The sequence below is a fragment of the Triturus cristatus genome, chromosome 11, assembly GCF_964204655.1.
Source record: "Triturus cristatus chromosome 11, aTriCri1.1, whole genome shotgun sequence".
Lineage (NCBI taxonomy): Eukaryota > Metazoa > Chordata > Amphibia > Caudata > Salamandridae > Triturus > Triturus cristatus.
The window spans coordinates 457,150,028-457,163,287 of NC_140594.1; positions in this window are offsets into that span (position 1 = coordinate 457,150,028).

Consider the following 13,260-nt stretch of genomic DNA (forward strand, 5'->3'; position numbering starts at 1 on the left):
TGCAGGCTTTTCGGCGTTTGTGCCAAAAGAACCGCATCGTCTGCGTACAATAGCACTGGGACGGAGCGATAACCCACCATTGGAGTATCTACATTCAATGTACACAGTGTCTTTTCCAGTTCGTTAATGTACAGGGAAAATAAGAACGGGGCCAGTATACAGCCCTGTCTTACTCCACTTGTACAACGAAAGGATCCTGTTGTATCCCCAGCCGGGTTATACCGTACCTTGGCAAAAGTTTTCCAATGGAGTGCTCGCAAGATATTTATAAGTTCTGGATCTACTCCCAATCTAGTCATGAGTGCCCATAATTTTTCTCTATTTACGCGATCGAATGCGGCCGAGAGGTCCATAAACCCCAGATATATTGATTGTTCACTGGCTATAGTGTATTTTGCCACCAGTAAATAAAGATTCAGGCATTGGTCCGTGGTTGATCTGCCTGTCCTAAAACCATATTGAAAATCTGAGATTATGTGGTGTTCCTCGTCCCAGTCCAATAGACGATTTAAAATCATTCTGCCTAAAACTTTTGCTGTCACATCGATCAGTGATATGGGACGGTAGCACTGCGGGTCATCTTTTTTGCCTTTTTTAAAAATAGGCACTATGATTGCTGAAGACCAAGAGCGTGGCATGCCCACTGCAATTGCCACATTAATTACACGTGTCAGGATTGGGGCCCAGAATTTTACCTTGTATAAAAACAAATCAGGTGGTATACCATCTGGGCCAGGTGCCTTGTTTTGTGTTAGCCCCAGAATTCCTGCTTTAAGTTCTCCAATAGTGAATTCAATCACTGCCCTCCATGGGCACAAATCCTCTTCGGCTGAGGAATTTACGGCTGAGAAGTTATATAAACTTTTGAAATGATTGAACCACTGCTCGGGGAGGATAGATGTGCCAATTACCGGTGCTGCGATGTCCTGGAAACATGGATTATTTTTGGTTTTCCAGAAGATGCCTAAATCCCTCTTTTCTGCAGCTTCCCTTAAAGTTTCCCACGTTTGTGATTGTAAGGCAAATCTTATGCATTTTATAGCTTTTTTATAAGCAGTCCTACACTTAGCTATTCGCAATTTGTCTCTTGGTCTCAGTTTCAGACTTTTTTTAAAAATCCTTCTGTGCTCGTGAGCAGTCTTTATTAAACCATCTAGGCACATTATTGTGTTTCCATGGTCGAGTAGATTTTAGTAGTCTGTCTATATGGTTGGCCATTGACTCAAATGCGTTAATCACATCCAAGCCCTCCAGTAGAGGATCACTGCCGATTTCAAACTCTTTTCTCCCATCCATAATAAGGGTTTCATAGAAAGCATCTCCATCAATACGGGACCATCTTAAACGTCTCCCCTGATCAGTTACTTTCTCAAAACTACCTTTCTGTGATCCACTTCTTTCTTTAGAGACGGACTGATTTTTAATCCGAAGCGTGAGTGGGTTATGGTCACTAAATATACTCCAGTCAACGGTCATCTCTTTTATCCACTGCCAGAGTATATTTGAGACTAATATAAAGTCTATCGTTGAGCTACATCCCCTCCCTTTAAAGGTTGTTGGGGCACCATTTCCTTCTTCTACAGATACCAAATCGAGTGTGTGTTTTAATGAGTGGGCTTTCATAACTTTTTCTAACTCCCTCCCCTCCTTGGTGTGTTCAAAGTGCAGACCTTTTGATATAGTACACCCAGACCAGTTGTCCATGCAAAATTTTAAGTTTGGACATAAGTGACAATTTAAATCACCCACTAAAATAATACGCGGGGCCACTATGGAATTACACTGCTCCATTGCACCAGTCAAATGACTATTTAGATCAAATAGTATTGAGCCTTCCTTGCTTGAAACTATGGCATTATAAAAATTAACTAGAATAATGCACATTTTATTTATTTTAAGTTTCAGGCCTTGGAAATAGTAGGAATTCCAGCTCAAATTGGTCCACACACCTTCCAATTTCAGATCCACATAGGTAACTAATCCTCCACTGGCTCTGCCAGAGATTGATTTTTGTGCCGGAACAACAAAACACCCATACCCTTCTAACTGAAAGGGATTGTAATCAACCACCCATGTTTCCTGGAGGCAAATCACATGAAACCTTGCAATATATTCCCTCCATTCAAGATTGTCAAATTTTGAGTATAGGCCAGCTACGTTCCAAGAAACTAGTCCTATATCATCAATTGATGGTTTCTCCTTAGCGGTTAAATTACTGATCGTGGGAGTGATTAGTCAATCAACCCCCTCCAGTCCAGAGAGTGTTGCGAACTGATTTGAGGTTGAGATATTAAACATTGGACCTTTCATTATCTGGGTGTTTAAACGTGTTAAGCACTCATCATTGCCTACCAAGATCTTGGGGTAGAAGTAACTTAGGTCGTGGGTAGATATACCTCCCTCGTGGCCCCTTGAGTACCAGTCTCTAATATGATTTACCACTCTGTGATCCCTAAAGTTAACAATGATTACATCTCCCTTTACATTTTTTGGTCGTCGTCCCACCCATCCTAGCCTTCTAACATGGAGAATTTCCCCGTCTAAATTGGCGGGTAATGGCCTGTTCACTCTAAGCCAGTGCATCACCTTATTCTTGAGAGTCTGGTGTCCTTCATGATTTTCCAATGCTAGCTCTGGTACCTTTGCGAGTACGATGACATAGGGTTCAGCCTCTGGTGGGAGATCTATATGCTGAGATGGTCCCTTGAGATTTCTATCTATGTGTGCTTTCCCACCCATTTTACTGCGCTCATAGTTCTGCTTATTTAGGGCCCCACTCTCTCTCAGTTTCCTTGAATCCAAATTCGTATACTGTGTGGCCAGGCTAGTCTCCCTTAGTGGGGGGGTTGTCTTTACACTATTTACGGGATTAACTAAATTCGTCACTGGCTCAGATGCCATACCTGAAGAATTCAAAGTGCACATTCTCGCAGATATTTCTACCAATGTTTTGGCATTAGCCTCACCATTTTCTTGTATAGACACTAACTGTTCTGACATTTTTTTTATCCTTTCCGCCAAAGGTAATAACAAAGATTTAACTAATTTTTCTATGTCACTCATTAAATCTTGGTAGGGTGTGCTGCCAGGCTATCTGGGCCAATTTTAAGAGCTCCAGGATCTATTGTACTCGTAAAGCTCATAGAATTGTTTGGGATTTTAACCCCACCTTTTTTTTGCTTACGAGTGCCGCGAGTCCTTTTTTGCTTTGAGGAACTGTATATTGGATCTTTTATTTTACTTGTACTATTTATCTTTATAGGGGACTTTTTTACTGGGGACCGATCCTCATTAAGATGTTCAATTTCTGGCCCTGTACTATTATCTAAAGTGACAGAATCTTTCATACCTAGTTGGGAGTCTACCTGTTCTTGAAGCTGTGGGATGATATCTATGTCACTTATTTGTTCTGTATGTATGGTACGTTTGGTTTTGTGAGATGGAGTGGTAGCTAACTGAATAGCCCCCAACGAAGAGCGTTTCCTCTGCAATTCAGTTGATAAACGTCTTTCAGTATGCACAATTTCGCATTCCAACAGTGAGGTTGCCCTTGTGATAAATTGATCTAGGGTATCCCTGACAGATCCTCCCGTCAGTGATTTCCTATTCGTACTAAGCCTAGTATTCATCGCGTACAATATAAACAAAACTCAAAAACCTCCAATATAAACAGTAATCTAGTATTACTTTGAGGACTAAAACTTAAAGTCAGCAGCCCCCTCAGTGAATTGACCCTCGCACCCTTTGACCCTCTCAAGACACTCTAATGGGATCTACATGTACAAAAGGCATATGGTCTCAAGAACATAAATTATTGATGTTACAATATGTACCAGCCCACTCCAAACAAGGGGCCCCTAGGGCCAGGCTCAAACAAGGATTTACCACAGCCTATTAGCACGTCCGTACTTACAAATCAATGTCCAGCAATAAACGTTAGGGAGTATGCCCAGCCCAGCCTTCTCCGGCCTTAGACGGGCAAGGACGGGCCCGCCCTTGGCCCGGGCTTGGCCCGGGCGCTGCCCGCGCGCGTCCCGCGCTGCGGTTAGTAGTGAGCAGCTTTATGCGCCCCTGGCGCTGCCTGTTGATCTCAGAGGCAGGCGCCCCGGGGTTTCTGGGTAATGTAGTTTCTCTTTGTCCGGCCGTTCCCCTCACGGCGATATATTGGCTGCTAATTGCACGGTGAGTGACTCAATGTCACCCAAGTTGGCCGTTTCCCTCACAGCTTGTAGTCAGGAGAGACAAGGTTCTGGCAGAGAGGTAACAAGAGCGCGTCCCGCGCTGCGGTTAGTAGTGAGCAGCTTTATGCGCCCCTGGCGCTGCCTGTTGATGTCAGAGGCAGGCGCCCTGGGGTTTCTGGGTAATGTAGTTTCTCTTTGTCCGGCCGTTCCCCTCACGGCGATATATTGGCTGCTAATTGCACGGTGAGTGACTCAATGACACCCAAGTTGGCCGTTTCCCTCACGGCTTGTAGTCTGGAGAGACAAGGTTCTGGCAGAGAGGTAACAAGAGGGCAGTAGCTAAAAATGGCAAGTTACCCATGAGGCCACCTTCATTAATTGTATATTTAAAAGAGGGACAGAGCAGACTCATAGTGTTATTACTCCTTACTAGATTCACTTTTTAAGGTAGGTGGCTGGATATTGCCTGTAAGGCTGAAAACCTGGAGAATCATGTGATTTTATTTCAATGCCTGGATGCCCTCGTGGGTGATTAGCCATGCTTTGAAAATTCTTTAGGATTGATTGATTGATATATACAGTATGGTTTCTGGAAAGTAATAGGTATCATTGAACAATGACTTAATGTAAATCTTTTGTAAACATATACAAATCAAAAAGAACACCATCTATATGGTATTTATGGATCTCTCTAGGGACTTTGTGTTAACCACTCAAAGTTCTAGTCTATTATGAGGGATATGTAGGTGGACGAACAATTAGTGCAATTTCTCAGACAATTATATGCAGGCACTACAGATAAAAGTCTGCTATGGAGTAAATGGGGAGAGTTCGAACTATCAGAAGCATGAGGCAGGGTTGAGTCTCATTTCTTTATACGTTATGCATAAATAATTTAGAATCGTTTTTAGTAGATAATGGCAAGTACATGCATCAACCCATTCCAGTTTTGCTGTATGTGGCAGACGCTGTTTTGATTGCGTGTACAGGTAATGGTCTACAGAAATTGTTGGATAATTTTATTGTTTTTATAGATGAATTGGACCGTAAATAAGTCTTAGTAAGAATGTTGCTATGATCTTTTGTTCTGGAACAGCTAGATATTGTGTGCGTATTGCAAATGGTGTGAAAATAATTAAAGTTGGTATATTTGTATACCTGGGTTTGCATTATTAGCCCTTAGGAGTGATATATATGTATTAAAAAGGAAGGATTAGGCCTGCCAAAAGCTTTATTTGTCAGGTTGAAATGACAGTTTAAAACTGCACTACAGGTTACAAAGGAGGTTTGAGTCATTTTTTCAGCTCTACTTTAGGCGGTCACACAATGAGTGCTGTAGCCCTCTAGTAGCATTTCAATTGCTGACTGTACTTACATATAGCACCATATACTTGGGACTTATAAGTAAATTGACTGTGCCAGTTAGGTAGATTCCAATTAAACCATGTTTAAAAGGCAGAGCACAAGCAGCGTACCACTGATTAGCAAGAGTAAATTGCACAGTTTCGTATGGCCAACAAAACAGTTTCAGCAAGAATATTGTAGTGAAAGTGCAAAATCTGGTGAAACACCATGTAAAAGATGGTCATTTCCAACAATATAGTGCTTTGAAAGCCCGTTATATTAAGCCACTTCTTATAAATTTAAATTGTACCCAGTGTAGAACAGCCCTTAGTTTTTTATAGCAGCTACTCACTTCTGGAATTTTTCTGGCTGTTGTCAGTTATATCCAGCAGGCCAAGACATTTAGAAAGACTATATTAGAATATAGATTAGCTGTTAGTATTAAGTGCGTATCTTGTCTTTTAGGGATTTTAGATAATGTAAGGCACTGTAATGTGTCTAAATGTAGATTTGATGATATCTTTTATGTTTTAAATTTAAATCGAATACATTTTTTATTGATTCATTTCTTGACAGAGTCTGCAAGTTACTGTCACATGACCATTGTTAGACGGACCGGGAGGGTCGGCCGAGGACAAGGGGAGAGGTCTCCGGGGAGAGCCGTCTCCAGCGATCGTACAGATGAGTAACTTCCCCCCCACAGATACACACCACACAAGGATAGGATTTAACGTTCTTTATAGGCGATTTCTTGAGGTACGATGAAATGGTACAAGGAGGTCTGGACTCAGGGGTCCCCTCGATTCTAGTCTCTTGGTTTGGGAAAAGGGGGTAGCGGGACAGTCTGGTTACCAATCTGGTAGCTGAGATGGTATGGTGGGTAGCTCACAATCCTCGAGCTCGGTGTTCTAGCTTGGACGGGCCGCGGCAGCGCCAGCAGGTCCCGGTGAAGGTGGTCGTTACACGGTCCGCGGCAGCGCCAGCAGGTCCCGATGAAGGTGGTCGTTACACGGTCCGCGGCAGCGCCAGCAGGTCCCGATGAAGGTGGTCGTTACAACGGTCCGCGGCAGCGCCAGCAGGTCCCGACGAGGATGGATGATGCAGAAGGCCGCGGCAGCGCCAGCAGGCAGGACGATAATTCACACGGCAGGGCTACGGCAGCGCCAGTAGTCCGTCAAGGCTGAGTTCTTCTCGGTGTCTCTCGACTCCAGGATACAACTGCCTTCCTGCTCTGGAGCTGCCCTAGTTATAGGTCTGGCGCCCTTTGATGTCCGGACCCTCGCACTTGGAGGTCGGGGGGTCCGGGATGAGGGAGTCCAGACACCCAGCAGGGGGTGGAGCCAGCGCCCGGGGGAGCTGGAGGGCGATCGGCACCTGGCGGGGGAGAGCCATCGACACTTCTTTCTCCCATTGACCTGCCAAGTGGTCCGTTCACCTCCTGGGTGGATGGTGGTGCCGGGCTGTCGGGGCCGGGCCAGGCCCAGGGTTAGGGTCGAGCTGAGGCCACGCGGCCTCGTGGCGCAGTGTCCAAGATGGCGGCTGATCCGGCCGGGGGAGCCGGTAGGGGTTCGGCCCCATGATACATGGATGCCCGGGGGCAGGAGTTCCGTCGGGAGACGGGGTGCGGGTTGCTCTTGTGGGTAACACCTAGGAGTCCGGGGCTTGGGCCGTGTCATGCGGGGAGGGAGCGAGCCCTTCATGTGGCCTGTCCAACATGCGTCCCCCCCAGCTGAAGGCGGGGAGAGTCACCCATCCTCTTGGGGACTCTCCTCGTCGAGGCGGAAAAAGCGTGACAGGCCATCTGCGTTGGCGTGGTCTTGGCCCGGTCGATGTTCCACAGTGAAGTCCATCCCCTGCAGGGAGATGGACCAGCGCGATAGTTTTGGGTTTTACCCCCGCATCTGCAATAGCCACTGCAGGGGTCGATGATCGGTTTGCACCCGGCAGTGGGTACCGAAGAGATAGGGCCGGAGCTTTTTGAGGGCCCACACCACTGCGAAGGCCTCCCTCTCGATTGTGCTCCAGCGCTGTTCTCGGGCCAGGAGGCGTCTGCTGATGAAGGCCACCGGCTGGTCAAGACCCTCGGGGTTCAGCTGGGAGAGAACCGCCCCAATGCCGTGGTCGGAGGCGTCCGTTTGCACAATGAACTCCCGACTGTAATCGGGGGCCTGGAGCACAGGGGCGGTGCACAGGGCGGCTTTCAGCTTCTCGAAGGCCGCTTGACAGTCGGGGGTCCAGTTAATCTTCTTCGGTTGGTTTTTGGACGTGAGACCCGTGAGGGGCCCCACAATGCTGCCATAGTCCCTCACGAACTGCCGGTAGTAGCCGGTGAGTCCCAAGAAGGCTCGGACCTCGGTCTGCGTGACTGGGGGTTGCCAGGACTGGATGGCAGCGATTGTGAGTTGCAGAGGGGCCACCAGACCGCTTCCCACCTGGTGTCCGAGGTAGGTCACGGACCCCTGACCAATTTGGCACTTGCCGGCCTTGATTGTGAGGCCGGCCCGCTGGAGGGCTTGCAGGACCTCTCGGAGGTGGTGGAGGTGGTCGGACCAGTGGTGGCTGTACACAGCGATATCGTCCAGGTAGGCGGCGCTGAACTCTTCGAGCCCCGCCAAGACCTGGTTCACTAGTCGCTGAAAAGTAGCTGGGGCATTCTTCATGCCGAAGGGCATGACCTTGAAGTGGTAGTGGCCATCGGGGGTAGAAAAGGCGGACCGTTCTTGGGCTCGGGGTGTGAGACCGATCTGCCAGTAGCCCGCTGTCAGGTCGAAGATGCTGAGGTAGCGGGCAGCCCCCATGCGGTCGATCAATTCATCCGCTCGGGGGATGGGATGAGCGTCGGTCCTGGTGACAGCATTCAAGCCCCGATAGTCGACGCAGAATCGGAGTTCAGGAGTGGTGCCGGGGGCAGCGGCTTTGGGGACCAGCACGACCGGGCTGGCCCAGGGGCTGTCCGAGGGCTCGATGACCCCGAGCGTGAGCATCTTGAACACTTCCTCTTGGATGCAGGCCCGCACCCGATCTGGTACGCGGTATGCCCGGTGTCTGATAGGGGGACTGTCCCCCGTGTCCACGTCGTGCAAGCACCAGGGGGTGACCCCTGGGGTGAGGTAAAACAGAGTAGCCCACTGCAGCAGGAGGTCCCGGCAGCCTTGGCGTTGCTCTGGGGTGAGGGCATCGGAGAGCCGGACCCCGTCCACGGAACCGTCTTTCTCCTGAGTCTTCAGGAGATCAGGGAGAGGCTCGGAGTCTTCTTCCGCCCCACTGTCTGTAGCCATCAGGAGGCTGAGTTCCGAGCGCACAAAGTGGGGTTTGAGTCTGTTGGTGTGGAGGACCCGGAGGGGGTTCCGGGGAGACTCCATATCGATGAGATAGGTGACGGGGCTCTTGCGTTCGACCACTTTGAAGGGCCCCGTCCACTTGTCCTGCAAGGCACATGGTTCGGTGGGGGACATCACCCACACTTGTTGACCAGGTTCGAATTCGACGGGGGAGGCATTTTGATCGTACCATTTCTTCATGTCCTCCTGACTGGCCTCAAGATTCGCTTTTGCCATTTCCCTGAATCGCCGGGTCTGATTGCGTAGTGCCAGGAGGTACTTGAAGACGTCTGGAGGGGTCTTTAGGGGGGCCATCTCCCAACCTTCTTTGACTAGGCTGAGGGGCCCTCGCACAGGGTGCCCGTACAACAGTTCGAAGGGGCTAAAACCGAGGGACTTCTGGGGAACTTCTCGATAGGCGAAGAGGAGGCACGGAAGTAGTACATCCCACTGGCGACGGAGGGGCTCTTCCAATCCCCCAATCATTCCCTTGAGCGTGCGGTTGAATCGCTCAACTAGTCCGTTTCCTTGAGGATGATAGGGGGTTGTGAATCGGTAGGTGACCCCGCACTGTTGCCAGAGGGACTTCATATATTTCGAGATAAAGTTTGTGCCTCGGTCGCTGACGACTTCTCGGGGGAAGCCCACCCGGGAGAAGATCCCCATTAAGGCCCGGCCGACCACCGGAGCTGTTACAGTTCGCAGGGGCACAGCCTCGGGGTAGCGGGTGGCGTGGTCCACCAGTACCAGGATGAACCGATGTCCTTGTGCTGTGCGGGGGTCCAGGGGCCCCACAATGTCTATTCCCACCCTCTCGAACGGGGTGGTGACAACTGGGAAGGGTTGCAGAGGTGCTTTGAGCTTGCGGCCGCTCTTCCCGCTGGCCTGGCACGTGGGGCAGGACCGGCAGTGGTTGAGGACGTCGTTTCGCATCCTCGGCCAGAAAAAGTAGGTCACCAGGCGACTGTAGGTTTTGTCCTGGCCCAGGTGTCCCGCCAGAGGGACATCGTGGGCCAAATTTAGCAGGAAGTCTCTGAAACGGAGGGGCACCACCAGCACTCGACTGGCCCCTAACTCCGCGATTCTCTGTTCACTGTATAACAGGTCGTTATCCCAATAGACCCAATGGGCTCCGGTGGAGTCCCCTGCGCTCTGGGCGATGGCTTGCTGGCGGAGTCCCTCGAGGGAGGGACAGGTCTTCTGCTCCTGGCGGAACTGTTCCTGGGTGGGCCCCCCTTCTTGACGCCACTGAGCCAGGCCGGGAAGCTCCTGGGGCTGGGCGACCCCTTCGGGGGTTGGCTCTGGGGGGTCGGTATAGTCGGTGTCCTCTACTGGAGCGATCGGGGGAGGAGGTGCAGGCCATTCTGGTTCTTCTGGTCGGGGGATGGCACGGGCGGCCATGGACCGGGTGGTTACGCACGCCCAGTCCGGGAGGCCCAGCATCCCCAGGTGCTCTCTTCTTTCGACGGCGGCCCACGGGGAACTCTCAAGATCATTCCCCAGGAGACAGTCCACGGGGGCATCATCCCGGACCGTCACCTTCAACATGCCGGAGACCCCTCCCCATTCGAAGGGGACGCAGGCCATCCGACATAGACTCTCGGAATTGTCGGCTGAGCGGACGGGGCAGAGAACGTTCGGCAGGATCTGCTCTGGTTTTACCAGGTGACAGCGGACGGCCGTCACACTGGCCCCTGTGTCACGTAGGGCTTAGGCCCGGCGCCCATTAATGTTCACCCACTGGCTATATTTTCTGGTGTTGGCGGGTAGGGGAGCCCGCGGGACCATGTCTTTTCCCCCTAGGCACGCTAGGACCATGGCGGCCGGTTCCCACTCTTGTTGTGCCTGCTCATATTCTTCTTGTTCCTCGGAGATTTGTTCTCCCCCCAGGGCGGCGGCAGCTACCTGGCGGGGTTTTGGCGTTTGGTTCTGCGGGCAGTTCGGGTCATTGGCGTAGTGGCCGACTCGCTGGCATCGGTGATACGTGACGTTGGCTCGGAACCCCGGGCGCATCGGGGGGTTGCCCCGGCCGGCCGGGGGCGGGGTGCTGGCAGCGGGAGTGGCCGGGACGGTGTCTCTCCCTCGCCCCTGGCCTCCTCCTCCTCCTCCTCCTCGGGGACGGTGCTGACCTTGGTTGTTCCGGTTTTGCTCGTGTGGCCCTCTCCGGCCCACTCGGGTGCTTTCCCACCGGTCAGCTTCGGCGGCGAGTTGCCGTGGGTCAGTCAATTTACTGTCGAGGAGGTGCTGCCTGAGCTCGACGAAGCAGTTGTTAGACAGGTGCTCCCACACCATGAGGTTAAAAAGTTGCTCGTAGGTCGTTACGTGGCTTCCCTTGATCCAACCCTCGAAGGCTCGGCTGAAATAGTTGACATATTCCACCCACGTTGTACCCGGGATCCGGGTGCAGTCCCGAAACCTCTGGCGGTACATTTCGGGTGTGAGCCCATATCGGGTGAGGAGGGCAGCCTTCATGTGGTCATAGGATGACATCTGATGGTCTGGGAGCTGCAGTAGGGCATCGCGGCCTTCGTTGACGAACCTCCCCCATAGGCCGGCTCCCCAGTCACTCCGATCGATCCGGTGGGAGGTCATGGCGATCTCGTAGGCCTTGAAACACTGTTGTATGTCGTCCTCTCGGACATACTCTCGGACAACATCCTTGGGGATGTGGACTTTCTTTTCTGTCGCTCCCGGGGTGCGCGGTCGCTCGGGCACCTCCGGTTCTTTGTTCTGCTTCCGTAGTTCTATTTCTGCCAGTTTGCGCTCGTGTTCGAATGTTAGTCTTTTTTCTTCGAGCTCTCTCTGCCTCTGTTTTTCTTCCCGTTCTTCTCGGAGCCGCAGATGTTCTAGGTTCAGTTTTTGCTCGGCTAATTTTAGTTCACCGTCCATTTTGAGTCGTGCCATTTCCAACTCATGTAATCTGTTTTTTTCTCTTTCTTGGATCTCTTCCTGCGAGAGGCCCGTTCCTCGCTCCTCGGGAGCCGTGGCGTTCCTCTCCGATGCTGCACCGTTTTGGTCTGGGGATCCGGCGACCCCGGTTTCTGCCCACGACTCAATGGCGTGCTTAAAATCGTCTTTGGTACTCAGGCCGGTGGTAGCAATGCCTAGTTCCATGCAGAATTGTTTCAGTTCACGATGGCTATACTCTTCCAATTTATCCATCTGGAATTCCTCGGTGGATCCGCTCTCTTTGGTTGACATCGTGGTTTTGTCGTGGGGTGAGCTACTCTCTGTACGATTACGCGTTGATTCGGATCGCGCCGCTGGCCACCAATGTTAGACGGACCGGGAGGGTCGGCCGAGGACAAGGGGAGAGGTCTCCGGGGAGAGCCGTCTCCAGCGATCATACAGATGAGTAACTTCCCCCCCACAGATACACACCACACAAGGATAGGATTTAACGTTCTTTATAGGAGATTTCTTGAGGTACGATGAAATGGTACAAGGAGGTCTGGACTCAGGGGTCCCCTCGATTCTAGTCTCTTGGTTTGGGAAAAGGGGGTAGCGGGACAGTCTGGTTACCAATCTGGTAGCTGAGATGGTATGGTGGGTAGCTCACAATCCTCGAGCTCGGTGTTCTAGCTTGGACGGGCCGCGGCAGCGCCAGCAGGTCCCGGTGAAGGTGGTCGTTACACGGTCCGCGGCAGCGCCAGCAGGTCCCGATGAAGGTGGTCGTTACACGGTCCGCGGCAGCGCCAGCAGGTCCCAATGAAGGTGGTCGTTACAACGGTCCGCGGCAGCGCCAGCAGGTCCCGACGAGGATGGATGATGCAGAAGGCCGCGGCAGCGCCAGCAGGCAGGACGATAATTCACACGGCAGGGCTACGGCAGCGCCAGTAGTCCGTCAAGGCTGAGTTCTTCTCGGTGTCTCTCGACTCCAGGATACAACTGCCTTCCTGCTCTGGAGCTGCCCTAGTTATAGGTCTGGCGCCCTTTGATGTCCGGACCCTCGCACTTGGAGGTCGGGGGGTCCGGGATGAGGGAGTCCAGACACCCAGCAGGGGGTGGAGCCAGCGCCCGGGGGAGCTGGAGGGCGATCGGCACCTGGCGGGGGAGAGCCATCGACACTTCTTTCTCCCATTGACCTGCCAAGTGGTCCGTTCACCTCCTGGGTGGATGGTGGTGCCGGGCTGTCGGGGCCGGGCCAGGCCCAGGGTTAGGGTCGAGCTGAGGCCACGCGGCCTCGTGGCGCAGTGTCCAAGATGGCGGCTGATCCGGCCGGGGGAGCCGGTAGGGGTTCGGCCCCATGATACATGGATGTCCGGGGGCAGGAGTTCCGTCGGGAGACGGGGTGCGGGTTGCTCTTGTGGGTAACACCTAGGAGTCCGGGGCTTGGGCCGTGTCATGCGGGGAGGGAGCGAGCCCTTCATGTGGCCTGTCCAACAACCATCTTCTTCATGGCATTGAGGGTATAT